The 18,423-nt window shown below is 36.0% G+C and overlaps 1 long non-coding RNA gene across 4 annotated transcripts in view; it reads right to left on the reverse strand.

The window, feature by feature from the left end:
• The window catches only part of LOC108529740 (uncharacterized), a 148,937-nt gene extending 137,081 nt beyond the window's left edge, over window positions 1–11,856 (reverse strand). For all 4 annotated transcript variants that reach the window (XR_001885658.1, XR_001885657.1, XR_001885659.1 and 1 more), the window contains exons 1-3: window positions 11,812–11,856; window positions 5,233–5,309; window positions 3,428–3,487 (exon numbers count right to left, since the gene is read on the reverse strand). This is a non-coding gene — a long non-coding RNA (uncharacterized LOC108529740). The remainder of the gene's footprint in view (window positions 1–3,427; window positions 3,488–5,232; window positions 5,310–11,811) is intronic.
• Between the last annotated feature and the right edge of the window lie 6,567 nt (window positions 11,857–18,423).

Consider the following 18,423-nt stretch of genomic DNA (forward strand, 5'->3'; position numbering starts at 1 on the left):
CATGTAAAATTATTGTCAAGGAAGAACTTGCTCTTCTTTTATAATTGGATAATAGCAGGTCAAATTACAATCATATTTAGATTCTACTGGACACATTTTAAAAAGCGTTTTAACAGTTTCTTTAAAATATCAGTACTTACCATACTCCAGAAATTACATTCTTTGTAACTATTAAAGTTAGAATGATAAAGTGTAGACAATAACTTGAAAATTTATGTTGAGGTTTACAGATTTTGAAAATCATTTTGAGGTTATTCAAACAAAAGAATTTGAAGACTACCAGAAGACAGAAGATTATGACAGCTAAGCTATGAAGCATAGAGCTCTGTGGTAGAAGGATACGACAGAAGAAAAAAAGAAAAGTCTTCCTCTTTTGAACGTGCAAAGAATGTAAAACAGCCAGCCATATCCCAACTTCCCTGTCTCTGGCACTGTTGTTACTCTTCAGAGGAAGGTAGGTTAGATATCTGCAGTGGGTGGGGCTATCTCTCCCCATCTCACCAACTGGTCCTCTGGGAAGTGACTCCTCCCCTCTGCCAGGAGCTTGACTGAATCCTCTCCCTCCTACACACACATAACCCACGCAGCAACATCTCAGCAAGGGCGTGGGCAGACAAACACAGAAATTTGATAAACCTGAGACTCTGAGTATCATCTGAAACCATTTGATAATTCCATAAACTTGTTCTAAATGTATACCTTTTTTCTACTTTTGATTCTATTGGATATGTTTGAGTGATGTAACAGTTTTCTTTTAAAATATCATTAATTACAACCAAAAGTACATCTTTTGCAACAATATAAAATTATGATTTTTAAAAATGTAGATATTAACTTCAAAATGTATGAGGGAGTACTTAAGATTTCTCCCCATGGGCAAGGGTTCAGAAAAACAAAAGAAAGAATATACATGTTTTTCTGCACATTTAAACATATTTCAAGTAACACCTGCAACCTCAGTACCTAAGAATTTTCCAGGAAGAAGTAGAAACTATGTAAAATGAGAAACTGACTGGTTACATCAAAAACACCCCTCCCTTTACTAAAACATCACAGCTGGCTGGGCACAGTGACTCATGCCTGTAATCCCAGCAATTTGGGAGATCAAGGTGGGTGGATCATCTGAGGTCAGGAGTTCCAGACTAGCCTGGCCAACATGGCAGAACCCCATCTCTACTAAAAATGCAAAAATTAGCTGGGCATGATGGTACACGCCTGTAATCCCAGCTACATGGGAGGCTGAGGCAGCAGAATCACTTGAACCCAGGAGCGGAGGTTGCAGTGAGCCGATCGCACCGCTGCACTCCAGCCTGGGTGACAGAGTGAGACTCTGTGTTAAAAAATAATAATAATAATAGTAAAATAACAGCTCCTGAGTGGCTCTGTTTCCATGACCTGGGTCAGAACGCATTCTCTTTGGACAGCAACATCTAGAGTATTATTCAAGAGGAATATAGCATTTGGGGTAGAAGACTAATTCCTATAAAGGAAAAATAAACACTTGGCCCTACACTTTCTGTAACTCTCCCTAAAAGTAACACAATATCAAAATACTTTCTTCCAAGAAAATGAGGAAAATGTAATTAATCGTTTAGCTACATACACTGTAAAACATAAAATATAGTTATTTTTGTCTTTTGACTATGTTTTATGTGGAGAATTTTCCTTCAAGAAAAAATAAAACACAAAGAGTGACAGACAAGAAACATCATCTCCAGTAGTTATCTGGCCCACAGCAGGCACTGTCCCTCCAAACATACAATGCTTCTTGTGCTGGGTGTGGTAAACGAGCACATGACCCATGCAACCTCCTTTTGGTGCACTTTTCTGCAGTCAGAGTACATGCCTTGGGCTAGGACTCCAGACATGATTAAGTTTCCCCAACATCTGTACAATAACTAAAAGGTGGAACTGAGAATGAGGCTGTACCTCCATGGCTTCTCTTGGTCTTCCAGATCATGGCTGTTCCCTGATCATAACACCTTTACTGATCATAGGAAAGGCAGTAGCTCTTTTGATAGCCTAGTTCCGTGATATACATTCAAAGTGGTCTCTGAAAGCTTAATTTTCTGTTTCCTCTATTTTCCCACTGATTCTATAATCAATTTAGTGATTATAATTACTGTAATCAATCCTTTCTCTTAACTAGCTGGAGTGGTTTCTGACTGATACACCTCTGATGGCCTGGACCACCTGGCACAGGCTGCTAATCACAGAGTACTTTCCAGGTTCCATTCTCCAGATGGTAGGTTAATAGTGTAGGCTGCATCGAACTCTGTATACTCAGCCTCAGTCTTTCTCATCAACAGCCCAAGGACCTCAGTATTCCCTTCTCAAGAGTAGCAAGTAACTGACTTTCCCATTTATACCTAGTGCTAGCTCAGAGCCCCTAATGTTCCTGTCTGTCTCTGCCAAGCTAGTTTGGAGCTCCAAACAGGAGTCATCTTTGGTCTACATTGTCTTACATTCCTATACCCATCTCTCTAAATCACCTTACTATGCACATCCCAATTAAATGTCTCTTTTCTTCCTGGAAACTAGACTATATGGAAATTATTTAGTTAATTCATTACATTTCCTGTTCTGTTCATTTAGACTACAGCAGTAACATCTCATATCTCTTTCCAAAAAAAATTTAAAAACCAAGTTTTTACGTAGCTCATTCCCTTTCTGAATTTCAAACAAGGATTCTGTGCAGGTGTCACAGCTTACCGATTTTCTATCTCTAATTTCCTCCTCTTCTGAAAAATTGAAGGCACCTGTTTGCTTTAAATAGTAATTTTATCAACACACACAGGCCAGTAAAATTATTTTAATTTAAGCTGTTTGATAGAGTGCACAAGGCTCCCAAGAGGAAACAAAACACATTTTGCCTCCCCAAAACTTACTTCCATCCATAAGTAATCAAATGTAAATTATTTTAAACCTGCATGCACTTGAAACTGCATCCATCAGAAAGTATTAGGCCTGTAATAAGGTCCTTAAACCACGTCTGTAATTTTCCTAAATCTGCGTATTTACCTGGTAGTATCTGGACTTCTTTCCAACCTACTAAATTCTTCTGTGTTGTTATTTCCAAATAGCTTCATCCCCAAACATGTCCGTCATGTATTATCACCTATTTGTTGTGTAATATTACTATAAATAGATCCTACTGCATAGGTCTACTTCATGTCCTCTATTTCCTGGCCATACAATCACTACCTTCTGTGAGCTCATGGTCACGTGCCTTTCATGGTCTGCGCGCCTTTAAATACCAAGGCTGCCTTCCTGCGAGGGCTATGGGAGGAGGCAAGGATATTGGAGGACGTTGGAGTTGAGCAGATCGCCTGTCAAATCCCAGTGTGAGTCGAGTGACACTGAGCAACTGATTGAATTGTTTGAGTCTTCGTTCCCTCATCTTTAAAATGGGATTGATAATACTTACCTTATTATGTTGTCAGAAAAAACAAATGAGATAATTTATGTAGAACACCTGGCTCAGCACCTGGTAACATAAAAGGTAAAAGGATGAGTCTTTTGAAATGTAATTCTCCAGATGTGGTTTTATAACTCAGTCTATTGCTCATGACTAATAGAGGATTTGTGTAGAACCCCTAGAGGCACTTCCCCAGATGCCGTATGATTCATTTCTGAAAACAGTCATCAAAAACTTTGTTTTAATTTTAGGAAGTGTGCAGTAGATTGACTGAAATTTAATGTCATAATTATACAGGTAGCAGAGGAGCCACTGGGCCTTCCTCTGGCCTCCCTCTGCCTCCTGCCATTCTCAGTCACTTCATCTGCTTTCTCACAGATCATTCCTCTAGCAATATTTCTCTCCAGGCCCATTCAGGACAGAAAGTAATTATTCTGTCTTGGCCTTTGTACTAAACACTTTCTTCCCAATTCCAACCTCAAAGTGCCCAATTCTGTGAATATATTGTTTTCCATAGTAGTATTATTCAAACAAATCTTGTGTTTGTGTTAAAACTCTCAAAAGCAAGTGACCTGCCCAAAATCACTAAATGAATGTAAACACGTAAACAGAAATTCAGTCATTTCAGTCAGTTTGGGAATTTGGGCTGTTTCCCTATAATTTCGTTCTGTAACTCAGGCTGGGGATCCAGGACAAGGGGTGGCAATGCTTCTAACTCACACAGGAAATCTGAAAGTTGTTTGTCTGCTTTCATCAATCACTAGGGTTTAAAGCAAGACCCATCATCTGTAGGACTTGGTGAAGTAAATGTACATGTATAATTGATACAGGGTAGAATTCAACTTTTGTCTCTAAATAAGAGATTGCCCTTTCTATTTGGTCAGCTGTAGATCAAATGTTATTAAAGTGCAGAGGTTACATACCAAATTTAATTTGCTTCCACAAGGAGATCCTCACAGGAAGAATTATACTTAACTACTAAACATACTATACTGACAAATTTAAATAACTTGCTGTATTTTGGTATACTTCCTAGGAGAGTATTGACGGCAAATGTTTTCAAAATTTGTTCTCAACAACTGCATTTTGTGAGAAATTTATGCCAAAGCAAATATAAAAGGAAAACTCAACACTAATCTTCACATTATTAAGACAAAATTTTATGATATGGAAAATTCTGAATAAAATTAAAATTGTCCACAACCCAACCATTCAAATATTTTATTAATCATCAACATTTTGATGTATTTTCTTCCATTCTTTTTTCTCTGCTCAATTTTGAAAACATTTGCAACAAAATAACCATTTAATTTTATATCCTGGTTTTCTTCGAATTTATCATTATAATCTGAACACTCTTCATATTATTAAAAACTTTCTATAAATATCATTTCAATAATTGCAAAATATTATATGAATGTACATAGTTTATTTAACCATGATCAGTTAGAATACTTTGAATATTTAAATTTGTATGTAATATTTTGTACATTCAAATTTAACAAAATTTCTGATTACTCCCGCAGTATGGAAAAGTTAAATTGCTAGGTCAAAGTGCTTTAACAGTTTACCATTCTTGATGTTATAGCTTCGTGATTAAGTGCATGAATTTTTAAAGTCAGATATACTCTATATGGAATCCCTAATCCACCAAAATTATGAGATTTATGTTCTTAGGTATATTACTTATCCTCTTTGAGGCTCTATTTCTTCATCTGCAAATCAGAGGATAATAATTCATGTGGCACAGTCCTAGGAGTATTAAATGATACACTAATGTTCATTAGGCATAGTAGTTAAAAGCTTGAACCTACCTGGTTTGAATTCTAGTCTGATAATAGAGTAGTTGTGTAATCTGGGCTAATCTTCTTATGCTTCAGGTTCCTCAACTCTAGAACAGAAGAAATAATGCCTAATTCCTAGGATTATTGCAAGGCAAAAATAAGTTAATACATGTAAACTAAGACAGAGCCTGGAAGATAGAAAGCCCTTGATAAATATTACTGCTGGTGTTGCTAGAGAGAGGATTCTGTCCAGCCCTCTCAAGTGGTAAGCTCTCCGCTACTACAATATTTACTATAAATTACTTTCTAGAAAGATTGAACATACTTCCTTGCAACCAATATTAAAATGTACACATGCTTTATCCATTCAGTATAACAAGACAAAAGAAATTAGCAATTTGAGGGATCATATAATTGAACTTGCCTGTTATGCTTAGCATAATAGGATCGTTTGATTTTAGAAAAGAGTACCTGAGAGTTCTTCCTACCCAATCCAATCATTTTATTGTGTTTGATTATCCTCCTAAAAGAGTGATGAGACAGCCAAGTTTCTTAAATTCAAACTCATAAACTGTACATTTTTCAAGGCTATTTTCCTCTTTCCCCAGGTTTATTCTTCTCACCATCTATTGGGCACAATACTTACTACCTGCACAGCTGAGCTCCTATGAGCTCATTGGGATCAGTCACTGAACAGTCATTTATTGTTTATCTAGTGTGTACAGTTTCTTAAGTGTGATAGAATAAAGTATCTTTCATGGCTATATGTTGTAAGAACATTTTTGAAACATTCACTGATGTCCCCTCTCCTCAATACTTCACTTCTCCCTTTATCCTCCCTAACTCATCCACTGTATTAGTCTGTTTTCACACTGCTATAAAGATACTACCCAAGACTGGCTAATTTACAAAGGAAAGAGGTTTAATTGACTCACAGTTTTGCATGGCTGCAGAGACCTCAGGAAACTTACAATCTTGGCAGAAAGTGAAGGGGAGCAAGGCATGGTGGCAGGCAAGAAAGAGCAAGGATATGTCACACTTTAAAACCATCAGCTCTCATGAGAACTCTCTCACTATTACGAGAATAGCATGGGGGAAACTGCCCCATGATTCAATCACCTCCCATCAGGTCCCTCCCTCAACATCTGGGAATGACAATTCAATATGAGATTTGGGTGGGGACACAAAGCCAAACCATATCACCCACCCTTCAATCCGTCAAGCAAGCATCTGAAACATGGTGTATGATTGCCTCAGAGAAATGATCTAAGAGCAGAAAGAAAAAAATAGTCCTTTTCTGACTTCTGTGTTTCTGTAACCTAGGCTCTTACAGTATACATCACAGATTTGAGGGGAAACATAATGAATAAAACCAATGCTTCCTTTTTTTATGCCCCCCTCGAGGTTTCCTACTCTTGAGCAAGGTGGTATAGTTAGAGGAAAACCAAGGAGAGATAAAAATGGTGTTTCCAAAGAGAGGGCCCCATACAGGCTTTTCAGGCTAGTTCAAATAAAGGAAATTTCTGAGATCCAAAGGAAGAGAAGGAAAAGAGGACATATTGAGGGAGTACAAGAGAGCACAAGAAACCCTTTGTGGGTGATGGATATGTTCATTGTCTTTATTGTAGTGATGGTTGCATGGGTATAGACATACATCAGAAAATATCAAATTGTACCTTTAAATATATGTAGTTTATTAGACATTTCTCAAAAGAAGACATACATGTGGCCAATAAATATATTTTTTAAATGCTCAACATCACTAATCACCAGAGAATGCAAATCAAAACACAATGAGATACCATCTCACATGATCATGAGTGACTATTACTAAAATGTCAGAAAATAACAGATGTTGGTGAGGTTGCAGAGAAAAGACAATATTTATACACTGTTTTCAGGAATGCAAATTAGTTCAGCCACTGTGGGAAGCAGTTTAGAGATGTCTAAAAGAACTTAAAGAAGAGCTGCCATTCAACCCAACAATCTCAATATTACGTATATAACGAAAGGAAAATAAATTGTTCCACCAAAACACACTTGCACTCATATGCTCATCACAGCATTATTCACAAAAGCAAAGACATGGAATCAGTGCAGATGTCCATCAATGGTAGACTGGATAAAGAAAGCGTGGTACATCTAGATCATGGAATACTATGCAGCCATAAGATGAGAAAATCATGTCCTTTGCAGCAACATCAATGCAGCTGGAGGTCATTACCCTAAGCAAATTAATGTAGGAACAGAAAACCAAACACTGCATGTTCTCACTTACAAGTGGCCAGTAAACATTGCGTACACGTGGACATAAAGATGGAAACAATAGACACTGGGACTACTCGAGGAGGTGGGAGAAGGGGGAGAATGTTGAAAAAACATCTCTTAGGTACTATGCTCGTTACCTGGGTGATGGAATCATTCATAACCCAAACCTCAGTGACATGCAATTCACCCATGTAAAAAAACTGCCTATGTACCCCCTGAATCTAAAATAAAAGTTGAAAAATATACTATATATAGTTTATTGCTTATCAATAATACTTCAATAACATTGATGAGAGAGAAAGAGACAGACAAAAAGAAAGAGAGAGAGAGAGATCTGTTCACCAAATTCCATATAGAATCCCAGGCAGGATGCAGAGAAAAATAAATGGCTGCCTGGTGTGTCTAGGCAGATAGGGTCATAGGAGCCTGTGAGTTTCAAATTGGAAACTCTTGGAAGTAGAAGAGACACAGAATGAGCATTTTGTATCCAGAAGTGATGCAGAAGCAGCAAAGAAAGGTACCTGATTTTCTGGGGTCATGTGGGCAAGAACAAAGATGTCTCCAGCCCAGCATGAGGTCAATTGACCAAGCAGCTGATTGGGAAAAGGTTATTTTAGCAGATGCCCATGTAGCCAGATGACAGCAGGGATCTGAAATACACCCCTTTCCCACTCTACTCCCTAGTTTTGGCTCTAGTTAAACTCTTTGAAACTTTGACACAACTCCACAGAATGGAGGAAGGGGGAGAAGGAGAAATCTCTTAATTTACTGACATTTAGTTTCTGCTACCCTTGCGGAATAAGGCTTGAAATAGAAATTGGGTACATATAGAAGAAGAGGATGACATTTCTTGTTTATCTTGATTCCAAATTCTATGATTCAGTAATGAGACACAGCCCCTATTTTCACAGAGCAATATTCTAATTTAGGAGACTATAAGTTAGAATCTAAGATCCACATAAGTAGATACCATGAACTACATTGCACATCTATCATCTTGTTTGATACCTGGCACATAATTGTGCTTAAATATGTATTTGTGGATGCATGGGTGGATGGATGGAGCAAACTCAAGCACACAATAAATAGTACTAATAGCTCAAGGAGCACCTGATAAATACAAAATGAGAGGTTTCAGAAGTGTAATAAGGAGAGACTGCTAAGGGCTGGAGTTACCATTGATTACTTCGCTGAAGGAGAAAGAGCTTGAGGTGGTCCTAGAAGGCGAAGAATTGGTTCAATAAAGAGACAGGGTGAGTGGAAAAAGTGGGCAGGAAAGGGAGGGTACACGGAGAACAAAGGATTTGAAATTCAGACTGAAGTAATTTTGCTGCCAATTCGATGTTCTTTCTCTTATACTCTTTTCTAAACATAGTATCTGGCACAGGATCTGCTGACAATATTTGATGGATGGAGAGAAGGAAGAAGAGGACTAAACATATATTTTTTAAATAATTTTTAAAACTGGGCCTGAATCTTGAAATTTTGTCTCTACCTAAAGTTTAGATTTAATGAAAAGATGGGCCGGGCGGGTGGCTCAAGCCTGTAATCCCAGCACTTTGGGAGGCCGAGACGGGCGGATCACGAGGTCAGGAAATCGAGACCATCCTGGCTAACACGGTGAAACCCCGTCTCTACTAAAAAATACAGAAAACTAGCCGGGCGAGGTGGCGGGCGCCTGTAGTCCCAGCTACTCCGGAGGCTGAGGCAGGAGAATGGCGGGAACCCGGGAGGCGGAGCTTGCAGTGAGCTGAGATCCGGCCACTGCACTCCAGCCCCAGAGACAGAGCGAGACTCCGTCTCAAAAAAAAAAAAAAAAAGAAAGAAAAGAAAAGAAAAAGATGGCTTTTAAAAAAAGCTTGTATCCTAAAAGCAAAGTAGATATTTATCGTTGTGGGGAGGGGCGTTTACAATATTTGGAATTGTGTTCAAGCACTCTTAGATGGTTTTTTCATCCCTGGAATCCATGCCATTCAAGGATTTATTTTGTAAACTGTTTCTAACTGCACCCACCTAAAAAGAACTAAGTTTACATTATTATTTCGATTTCCTGCCCTGCAATAATAATTAACTTGCATTTATAGTTTATCAACCTCTCTTACATAACCTTATCTCATTTATTCTTCACAAAAGAGACCTCTGAAGTCAACATTGTTATCTCCATTTTTAGACATGCAGAACTGAGACTCAAGAGGTTTGCTCCCTCGCGTTCATTCGCCAGCCAATAAATGCCAAAATCTAGACCTGTGCCCAGTCCTTTCCTCAACACCACGTTGCCTCACTATTGTCACCTGTGGTTTTTAAAGAATGAGAAAAGATGCAGACACTGCTGAATTGTGTATATATGTCCATGAAAGGCAGGGTATGGTGATGAGTTAGCACAATAAAGGATTTTAACCATGGCATATCATTAGTTGTTCGTTTAAGTCAAAAGAAAATCTTCACTTTTTAGCTGCGAGGGAAAAGGGTGTTCTTTGCTCAGCTATTCCATATTCATTACATATATTTGAGGGACCTTCTATATGATCTTCCACAAAGTCTCCCTCCTTTTTAAGATCTCTCCCTGGAGCCAGAATGCTAGAGAGAATTTTTTATGGAAAAAATAATTAAGCTTTCTCACAGAGCAAATCCCCTAAAGTAATTTATCATAAAGAAAACTCTAACCCAACCTTTTCCTACCCAAAAGTACTAATTTAAGTTTACAGCAGAACAGCTTCAGGGATCCCAAGAGCCAGATCAGGAAGGAGAGGAGGCCCAACCATTTGATCTTCTTACCACCCCCCCGCCCCCCACTGGCACAGGTTTGTTTCATACTGAGAATTGTTTTGCACTTTGCTGAGTCTGTCTCTAAATATTTCAGATAATAACGCCTAGGCCACTTAGAGTGGAGGAGTCTGTTTTGCTAATTGGTTTTATTCCTTTCTTCCTCATGATTAATGAAAGCTGGAGTAATTTTTCAGGGTAGGATTACATGTTAGGTGTTATAAGGCTGTCACGAATGGCCAGGATTTAATACTTTTTGAACTCGAGTCCTTATAAACTGCAAATGCTTCTATCCTTTCCCCTTCTTTCACTCTTCCCTCTCTCTCTACTCCTGCTGATATGGTAACCATGTTCACCCACAATGGTTGACAGATAAAAATGTTAATTTGAGAGATTGTGTTGACATCACTCTGGCAAAAAAAAAAAAATGTGAAAAGTTGCTGATATATTGTGCTACATATTTTGATGCCTCACAAAGCAGAACTGCATATTTTCTCAAATATATATAATCTGGTTAGCAGGTTTGTTTATTCATCTGATCCAGCTTTATTAAAGGAGATCACCATTGAACAATAAACCCACATTTTGGATGGGGCAGGTTCAGCCCTCTTGCATTCCCACAGCAATCTCCCGATGCTGAGATTCTGACATTTATTTTTGATGCAGTCATGTTAATGCTGCCACAGTGAAACAATCTGTCAAAATGAAAAATCAGTGTCTTATATTGTCAAGTAATTTCATGCGCCCTATCTCTCTGACCGTCCCTCTACACATAACCCCTCCCCTGATTACAGGGCGTTTTCACCTTCTCATGTACTCATTATTTATGTTCGTAAAACTCATCTTTATTTTATTCTTAGAAGAAACCATCATTTGTTTTCATTTTAATCTGAGAAACAGTTTAGCCCCTAAAGGTTATATCATCTATCTGTCAAACAATCATAATAAAAGAGTTTTATAATATTAACCATGATATATGTGCTTTACTTAGTTCTGAGAGGATTGTTAGAGACATCATTGATGATTTCCTGGGTGCTTTGGAACTAAGAATAAGAGAACATATTTTGGAAAGCTGCCAAAAGAAAAGGTATCCATGCTAGAGATTTTCAAATGTAAAACAAAGACCCATCATGAAGCAGACAAATCAATTTATTAATTGAAAGCAAATGAGTATGGCCATTGAAACTTAATCTTACATGCAGACTATTCAAGATTCACATGAATTCTCGACATTAAGTGAATAGTGCACTTAATATTTTGCTTAGGATGATCGATGGCCCTAAGATGAGTAAGCTTGGCAGACACAAAACTTCCATTTTATGTGATTTGCCTTTGTAGCAGGTTTGAATTTCACTCAGTCACAAAAATCAAATGTGCCTAAAATGTTAATTTCTTTGCATTTTTGCAATTAAGCTTTTCATAACTCATAACTATTTGTGGTACCTCTTCCCAAGTCTTGGTACTGCAGTCATTTCTGGCCCTCAGTTGTCCAGTTATTACTTCTATCACTTCTCTCTTTATCCCAGTTGTGTATCCCTACTCTGGTCTACCCACTCCCTCAGTCACATCAGCACTCACCTCAGTGCTGCGATATGCCACGTTGTTTCCGCACAACTGTGAGGCTGTGTAGACACCTCCAGGTATAAACCAATGGTACGCAGGTACAGAAATCAGGAAGGAGAGAACATAATAGGACATGGGGTTAAGAAAGCAGATGGTAAAGAGAAAAGCAAGCCACTGGCCACATAACCTGCCAAAATTATTCTCAAAGAACAACTTGCAGGTCCACCAAAAGAAATGTGTATATGTGTGTATACAGTCTATACTTTATGGAGAAATTTCAAATATTTGTCCTAACCAAGAAATATCCCTTATCCAATTCATATAAAACTTCTGTCATCTTTTGAGGTACTTTTAAAACTAATTCACTCTTCAGCTTCACTAAGCCATCATGCTTGATAATAAAAAGAAAAATGCGGTCCTTACTTTGCAATTGTTCAACTACATATATATTTGTTATCGTCATTTTGCCTCAGTCCTGTCCTTCAGAAACATACATGCACATACACAGAAAAAACCTTAATTCCTAAGGTTATTCTAAAATCAGGGGGAAAAAAATAAGCGTTTTAAATCTCACAAAAAACGTAGGCAAAATTGCAAGATTTGCTTGAAAATGCTGGAAAAACTGTAAGAAACATATACACTTAAACTTGTTAATTCCTGTTAGTAAATAAAAATGAATGCAATAAATATTTCAATACAATATGGTATTTGCCCTTAGTAATTTGGATTTTATATTAATTAAAATATTAAGATGATATAGCATTGCTTAGGATAAGTTCAAAGTATTTCCGTTAGCTTCTATGCATTTTTAAGGTGGTATGTTACACATTGTCATAACATATGTATATGCCACTATATTTTCCGTCTCCTAGTGAGTTCCCAGTTAAAGGGTTATACAGATAGCTTGTACTTTAGACACGCTTTAGGACTCACTATGTAATATTATTAGTATTTCAGTAACATTTCCATATTCCATTTATATTTCTTAAATAGCTTGCATTTTCATACTTTTAAGGATTTATATTCATACCAAGTTGAGAATTAACACCCACTGGACGCTCACTATAAGGCCTTGTATGAATATTATCATTATTACTAAAATGTGGGTTTTATCATACAATTTTATCTCTAACAATACAAATTAACACACTTCCTTAGATATTTATAAATGTCTTAATGACTTTTAAATTGTGAGGTATTTCTGAAACATCTAGGGGAAAAAGATAAATGTGCATTAGGCGACAAAATGATTAGAATTCTTGCATCATCCTCATCATATGAATGTCTGGTTTGAGCATCTCTATACCTGACACACTAATTTAGCTACAATGCAGCAAAACCGGCATTGTGGTAATAGAATATTGATTGTACAGTGTTCAAAGACAAAGAACTTATATTGTTGTACTTTTTATACATGTGTGATATGGCAGCATAATATCATGTCGATAATTTTTACAGAGTGAATCCCACTACCACTGTGCGCAGTGGTGATTTAATTATGAAACAGTCAATCCTCTGATGAAATACTTTATCTTACACAAACCTAAAACATAAGTAATAGTGCTGGTCTCAAAAGACTTTAGTGTAAAAGTATAGTGGAAAAACTCTTCCAAAGTTCACTTAAGTACACTATTTTTCTAATTTTTATGTCCATATTTTTATTCTCATAGTGAGCAATTTGAGAATGCTTTCTCATGGAGATTCTAACCTCACAGGGATCAAGTATTAACACTGCATATTCATTTCCCAATACGAAAAGAAAAGAGTGGTTTTACCAAGGATCCAAAACATGATTTTTAAATGAATTTCTCACGTGAGATTATTCTTATGGGTACAGTGCTGATGCCCTTTTTAGAAAGAGTTTCGTCATGAATAAAATAATAAAGAGATGTCAGTTTATTTACTTGGAAATGCAAACATTGGACCTAATGAGAATTGTAAATAGCAAACAGAAGGCAATCTTGACATTAAGATCAACAAGTCTTTATTAAATGTTGTTCTAAGAGAATTAAGCAGCGAGGAATGAGGAATAGGAAATAGTATTTTTACAAATTTGAGAGTGGAAAAGGTCATTAAAATTTATAAACCAACTGCCACCCAATGTGAGTTTCTCCCTTTCCAGCATCCTTGACAGATGTTCACTCAACACCTGCCTGAATATCTTCAGGACAGCTATTTTGTGAAAATGTTATTTCCTGTATCGAAACAAAACTTACTTCTTTGCCTTAAGCTGGTCTCCTATACTACTGGTGAGAGTCTACAAGGGTACAACTTTTCTGAAGTTTATTCTGGCAAAACAAACCATACAACTCTGAAATCTATCTATTCCTTGGTCTTATAGTTCTAGTTCCAAAGCTCTATACTAAGGAAATAATCAAAGTTATGTATAAAGAATGTATTTGATTTGTCACTTAGAAAAGTAAAAATCTGGAAACAAACTAATGTTCAAGAATAGAAGATTATTAAAATAAATTATGATAAATTCACACAAAGAAATACATTCAATCATCACAAATTATGTTACAATAATTGTGTGCACAAAATATGTTTTTCATGAAATAAGGTCTATGAAGTGCTTAGTAGAACTTTCTGACACAGAGAAAACAAAAAATAAATATTAAGTATTATTTTTTAAAGTAAACAGTAAAAAACATATTCAATATACCGTTTATAAAAGACTCTTACATTGAGTGTGCATTCCTCTTGCAATCTAAAAACTGTTACTTTAAATACATTTATTTCACTAATATTTGATGAATACTGATTATATGCCTGATGTCAATGAACAAGGCTTGCATTTCTTTTCTTTCAAAAGGAAAGACAAATATCTAAAGCAAATGACAGGGTGCTGTCACCTTTCAATTCTGGATGGTAAGTATGATCATCCTGGATTCTTGTCTTTGTCTTTTAAAGATGAATACTATAATACACATGTAAAACTTTTAGTAATCAATAAAATACTGCATTACAATAAGTTTATAAAAAGTAATGAACTTTGAGCACTTACTCCAACCTAAATGAGTGCATATGTTCACCAAAAGACACACTGAAGAATGTTTATTGCACCTTTATTCATAATAGCACAAAACTGGAACCAATTAAAGTGTCCATTAACTGTAGAATGGATAAATAAATTGTGGCATTTTTAAAAAGCTTTAGTGAAATATAATTTACATGCCATAATATTCACCCAATTTAAAATGTGCAACTCAATGATTTTTAGAAAATTTACTAAGTTGTGCAACCATCACTGTAGCCTAGTTTTAGAAAAATTTCATTACTTTGATAAGATTCCTCATGTTCCTTTACAGTTCCTTTTCTCACCCTGAGCCCCAGGCAACCACTAATTTATTTTCTGTTTCTATAGATTTGCTTAATTGTGTTATATTCTTACAAAAGTAAATTGTGTTATATTTTATAAGGCAAAATTACAGCTACACTCAACAACAATGATGAATCTCTCAGACAAAATATTGAAAATAAGTAGCCAAGCCAAAAAAATGCATATGCTATATGATTCCATTTATGGAAATTTCAGAACAAGCAAACACCAATCCATGATGATAAACATCACAACAGTGGTTATCACTGGGAAGGATACCGACCAGAGGGGAAAAGAGAGAGATTTCTGAAGGTCTAGAAATATTCTGTATGTTCACCTGTGTGGTGCTTACTTGGATACATACACATGTAAAAATTAATAAACTGGTGCTGCTGAAAATTTTGTATTTTATGGTTCAATGAAAATTTTAACATCAATTGCTTTATGTCCTTGCTTATGTCATCATTCTTCCCCTCCTCTTTCACTTCTGTTTCTAACATCATCTTGCCAAGTTGAATGTGAATTTTTCTGAAAAATGCTACCAAAGTCATACTGTTATTTTGTTAAAAGGGTGGGAAAATGACAAATCAAATGTCAAACTCATCTTCTTACCTCTCCATTGTCTACATTTCTGAAGGATATAATGGATATCTATGATAATGGATATCTCGTGAGAAGAGGAAATGGGTTTATTGGAGAAAAAAGCAATAGCAAAAATTAGAATAAAACTGAAAATAGGAATACAGACAGCACCACAACCAAACTGTTTCTTAAGGAAAGAAAGAAGGAGGAAAGAATGAATGTCATCCAAGCCATTCAATTATTTAAATTTTTGTATGCCTTTTTAAAAGTGTGCAATGTATCATGTACTAAGATAACAAAATGGAAGGATTTTTTTTTGGAGAGCTACATTTAACATCTTAAAGGGGTAACACATAACTTGCTTAGTTTTTAAAAGACTGTAGTTTGAATATTTTCACCTATCTGGTATTCACAAGTCAGCAATGTAATGAGGAGTGACACCTGTGTTTACTGTGCCCTATATAGTATGCTGCAACAGCAAGTCAATCATGATAACAGCAGTACAACGCCCCCCTAAACACATTGTTTAAAGACAGACAATGACACCATCTATTACACAGCCATATTCTCTGGGGAATTTCAGCCATTTGAAGCCATTTAATCAATCCCTATCACACACCTTTGTTTGATAGTGTGCAGCTTAAATAGCCACTGTTCATTTGCAGGAACTATGGGACAGCGTTGTTTAGTGATTTACCAAAGTTAACTAGTATCACTCCAATATCATTCTTTAATCATGCAGTCATTTTCAGAATTAGGTAGTCAGTCAGTGACAAATCTAAAAATAATTCTCAGGACCCTTTTACTAGGGAACCAGAGCATTGTCTTATTGTTCAACCTTATGTTCTTTCACATTCCATACCTGTTTCCAGATTTATAGCAAAAGTAAAATCTAGCAATCAATCTCTACCCAACAGTAATAATCTTACCATTTCTAAGGCTGTGGCTTTATTGAGGTATTAATCAACAATCATTTAGTAGGAAGTTATGAGAAATAATAATAATTCAACCTAGCTTTTTAAGAAAGAGAAAGAGTTACTTCATTAGATAAGTACGGAATAGTAGAGAGTTTAGTGTTGATTTTAGGGCTCACTAGGTTCGGGTCTCCACTCCTCATCTCTTTCTCTGCTTCTTTGCATGTTAGACTCAGTCTCTTTTACAAAAGAAAAAAAGAACATAACTTCGCAATCCCAACTAATATTTTCAAAACAGTTTGTCATCCAAAAAAATATGTGACTCTCTCTTCCTCTCCCCCAAGGAGTGACGTACCATATTTTAGGAAACTTATCAAGCCAGTTTTGGATCACGGGACTATCCTTGAATGTGATCTAACTGGCCATTCTGATCATAAACCTACACGTGGAGCAGAGAAAAGAGTGCCTAATAACATATAGCACCACAGAACTACATGAAGTTCAGGAGAGGATATTTCCCAGAAGAAAATCAGTGTGTTGGTTCTGAGAAACAAAGAAATAGTGATCAAGAGAAAGCAATAGATGTCCGCTACTGTCGTCACATGTATGAACTAATTCCATGTACTCAGCAGAGGTTTCCTGGCAAATAGAATGTATATTTCTAGTGTTCTTCAGAATAGCAGTGCAAAATACTATTGCTGTGGGCTTTCAAGAAAACAGAAAGTCATTTGAAAAATTCAAATGTTGGATGGTGGGGCAGGCTGAAGATTACACTTACTGTTTCACAAAGTCAATGCTAGAGATTATAAAATTCCCGTAGGAAGAAGGTAGTCCTCCATTCGTTCTGACCTAACAATATATCTTGGCAATTGAATTGACCTATCCTTTTAAACATGAATATTTTGACTTGGCTACACCAAAAGGACAACCAAGAGATGTAAAAACATGATTTTGCTTTTCTTTTAACCAAGTATTAAGTGAAACGAATGTCTCAGTTACCAACTTTGCCCTGGTGAAGCTGAAGGATGTCCTGAGAATGTCCATTCCATCTATTTTGATTGGTCAAAATATGAGAGATGAAAATCTAGAAAGAAATTGGTGTAAATATTTCTATAAATATAAACTTGAGTTGTCAATATATTATAAGGCAAAATATTAATGCCAAAGATTATAAAGGAAAGATGAATAGATTCATCTATCATAATGAAAATAACCAAAAAAGTTACAAAAAAAGGAAAACTATAAAATATTTGGAGCATATATAATGGAAAGAGGATTAATATTTTAATATAAGAAGAGCTTTTACAAATCAATAAGAGAAAGACAAATATAGTAATAGAAAGCTGATTAAGAAATATGTACAGGTGATTGCAAAAGAAGTAAATGAAGAAATACTGTTTATTGGTATGTGAAAAGATGCTCAAATTGATTATTAATCAAATAAATAAAAATCAAACAATATTTGATTTTACTTAGATTGGCAAATATTAAAACACTTAATAACATCCATGCTGTTAGATGGTTAGATTAGTACAGCCTTTCAGGAAGTCATTTGACATCATGTATGATTTTAAATTTTAAGTGTATATTTTCATTGAACCATCAATCCTGCTTCTGAAACTTAACGCCAACGGGAAAAAAATAATAACAAACGATGTGAAAAGATTGTGAGTGTGTATAGGTGTGCATGAGAGTGTATGTGTTTGAGTGTGTGTTGTACGAAAAGATTTGGGGGTTGTACTATGAATAGTAATAATAAATTATAACTCCCTAAATGCCTCATAACAAGGAATTGATTAAATTAAAAAT

This window comes from Rhinopithecus bieti, unplaced genomic scaffold, assembly GCF_001698545.2.
Source record: "Rhinopithecus bieti isolate Rb0 unplaced genomic scaffold, ASM169854v2 scaffold_6792, whole genome shotgun sequence".
NCBI classification, from domain to species: Eukaryota; Metazoa; Chordata; class Mammalia; order Primates; family Cercopithecidae; genus Rhinopithecus; species Rhinopithecus bieti.